At 33.4% G+C, this 3,361-nt stretch overlaps 1 pseudogene; it reads left to right on the top strand.

Annotated features, from left to right (window-relative positions):
* Positions 1-1,318: 1,318 nt before the first annotated feature.
* Positions 1,319-2,378, top strand: LOC111165191 (small ribosomal subunit protein mS31 pseudogene; annotated as a pseudogene).
* Positions 2,379-3,361: the final 983 nt, after the last annotated feature.

Here is a 3,361-nt window from a genome sequence, read left to right on the forward strand (position 1 = left end):
TTGTGAATGGACTTTACTTTTCAATTTGTCTGTTACTATTAGCTTTGAAAGTTATTGGCTTTGACATAGACTCTCTGTCCAAAAAGATCATGGTTTGGATATTATAAAGATTTTGTTACTCTGTTTTAATGGGCAGACCTCTGACAGAAATGTGGGGAATGAGGTAGGTTAAGAGAAATGGTATCAGGGCAGAGACATAGGGGCTTTTACTTTCTTCCTAGTGATGAACTGAGATCAACATAGGCAGTAGTACTGTATCTATGTTCAGTCACATGGAATGAGTGTACATCATTTGGGGGGAAGATCTTTTAAATAATGAAATATTAAATAAAGAAATAAGTTCTTTTCCAAAATAATTCATTTAAAATACTTATGCATGGATTATAGCACATAATTTATAATAAACCACAAAACCCTGTTTGACCATAAATATTAGATACTGATTTTAATGAAAAGACCAATGAAGAATTTTATCTTTTACTAATCAATGTGAATTAGCAAAACGTCAGATATGGTTAAGGACTACTTTGTACTTTGAGCCCTCAAACAGAGGCAGAAAGGGTGTTGGTGCTTTCTGTTTATCTAGAGGTAGAAATGAAGAAATATTAAAAGTTTCATAGAATATTGTATTTTAAAGTAATTAATTTTATATCAACATTGTTTTACAGCAAAACTCCGAGAGTCCTGCTTTGATCCAGGCAACATAATGAATGGCACCAGACTTGGAATGGATTATAAATTAGGGTCAACAGTCACCTATTACTGTGATGCTGGCTATGTTCTTCAAGGTTATTCAACACTCACCTGTATCATAGGAGATGATGGAAGACCTGGATGGAATAGAGCCTTACCAAGTTGTCATGGTAAGAAAATACTTTTTGGCTGAGTTTTTATTATTAGAAAGAATCAAGAAATGTTTAAACCTGCTTCTGTTTTTTTTTAAAAATCAACCATTTAAAACACAGTCTACAAGTGTGGTATAGGCAATGCAGAGATTTTATCAAGGATTTTAAAATTGGATTCTGTAAAGAAATGGTTTTGAAAAAATGCTCATATTCCCAGGTGTCTCTAAAGCAATGTGCACATTATAGTATGCCAGCTCTCTGAGAGCAGGGATATTGCCTCTTCTGTTCATTTGTGTGCCCGCAGGATTTAAAGGAGTACCTGACACTTCAGGTACTCAGGAAATACTGAGTAAATGAGGAACAGACACACTGAAACTGACATTTCAACAAAAGTAGATAAATGCAATAACAAATATTATCAAAAATCAGTGATAAATCTTTATCTGAAATAGGGATATAGAAAAATAGATGTTTTTCCTAAGAATAGGTTGTCTAAAAACAATGACCAAATTGGAGCTACTCAGGCAGCTCCAGCAGCATGAGGAAGACCCAAGGGCACAAAAAGTTGGAGAAATACCTAAAATTAGTTTCAGTAACATAATATCAGATATGAACGTTGCCAGATCTACTACAGCTAGAGTTACTACAGGACCAGTACATCAGTTTCAGCGTGCTGAAGGATCTGACAATGATCATAGCCAGGAGAAGGTCACTTATCTTAGAAAAAAATCTTAGGAAAAATATATTCAAGAAGAGACTTAATATCTTTGAGATTAAGGCAGTTAAAAGAGACACCTGAAACAGAAACATCACCTTCACTTGGGATATGGAATTTGCTAAGCAGTTAGCCACAATAAATGAACAGCCCTTTCAGAATGGTTTTGAACAGATGACCTGGTGGACAAGAGAAGGGAAACTGTGGGAGTCCCCAGTTAACAATGAAGCAGGTCTTAATGATGATGGTTCAGAAATTCATGGATATATATTTCTTGATAAATAATGGGAGGATTTTCCAAAATAAGGGCCAATCCACCATTTCATAAAGCTGGTTTCGTGTGGCCTTTCCAAAAACCCATATCAGAGTGTTACACAGAAGTGGAACACAGAGTGGTTTAAAAATTATTTTAATGAAAAACAAGTCATTCTCAAGGAAAGTTACGTACAACTCAGTTGCAGACCCTGGTAATTTTAACTTCAAGCTCTTGGAGATGGGTATTATAACTAAATAAAACAATTTTATTAGTAAAAGCCTAATACTGCATGTTCAAAAATCACATACTTATACATAACTCTTTTTTTTTTTTGGCTAGAAAACCAAGTTTTTGATTTTTGTTTTCTTTTGAAGCTGAAATGTGCAGTGTATCAAAATTAAGGATTTTGACAAATCTAAAAGTCACGTGACATTTAACAATTGTATTGAATCCTCAAATCTTTGGCTTTTCATTTATGTCTTTTTAATTGATATCCCATTGCAATCAACTTTGCTAATAAGCACTATCATCTTATTGGTAGTCTCACTGTTGCTAGTGAATCAGTTACACATATACATATGTCCACTCTTTTTTAGATTCTTTTCCCATATAGGCCATTACAGAGTACTGAGTAGAGTTCCCTGTGCTATATAGTAGGTCCTTATTAGTTAACTATTTTATATATAGTAGTGAGTATATGTCAATCCCATTCTCCCAATTTATCCCTCCCCACCTTACCCCCTGGTAACCATAAGTTTGTTTTCTGTGACTCTATTTCTGTTTTGAGATAAGTTCATTTTACCCTTTTTAAAGATTCCACGTATAAGTGATATCGTACGATATTTGTCTTTCTTTTATAACTGTTTATTATTGAAGATAGAGATACAGTGCAAAATACAGTTTAGTAAGGAGAAACAATGATATCACCATGGGAAGTTACCACAGACTCCCTAGTCAGTTGAATGATCCTAACGCATTGTACAAAATTGACATGGGAATGATATCATTCAGGGCAGATTTTCCAAACTATGGGTCACCACCAGTGAGTCATAAAATCAATTCACTGGATTGTGACTAGCATTTTTATAATTGATATAAAATTGAATAAAATAAAATAAAAGATAAAGACAAAAACATTATAATTCAAAGAACGTAGTAAGGATATTGTTTTCTGGAACTGTTTTCAGTTATATATACAGAGATAAATAAAGTGCAGTAGGATATTGTTTTCTGGAACTGTTTTCAGTTATATATACAGAGATAAATAAAGTGCAGTAAATAAATATATACCCATATTTGATTGTGTGTGCATGTAGGTGTGTATGTATATGTTTGCAATGATATAAAGTGTATGTATTACTGTGAATTTCAGTGGAACAGGAAAAACCAGCAACTCTGATCTGATGATTAAAAGTTTGGATTTTGGGGGACTAATACACATGGTAATTTTTCTTAGTTATATAATGTATTCACCCATTTGAATTATATGTGTGTGATTTCTGAGTTACACAAGTCATTTGACCTCTCTAAGCATATCGTCTCTCA

Source organism: Delphinapterus leucas, chromosome 17 (assembly GCF_059928025.1).
Source record: "Delphinapterus leucas isolate spDelLeu-1000000601 "Yukka" chromosome 17, BTC_Dleu_Yukka2, whole genome shotgun sequence".
Taxonomy (NCBI): Eukaryota; Metazoa; Chordata; class Mammalia; order Artiodactyla; family Monodontidae; genus Delphinapterus; species Delphinapterus leucas.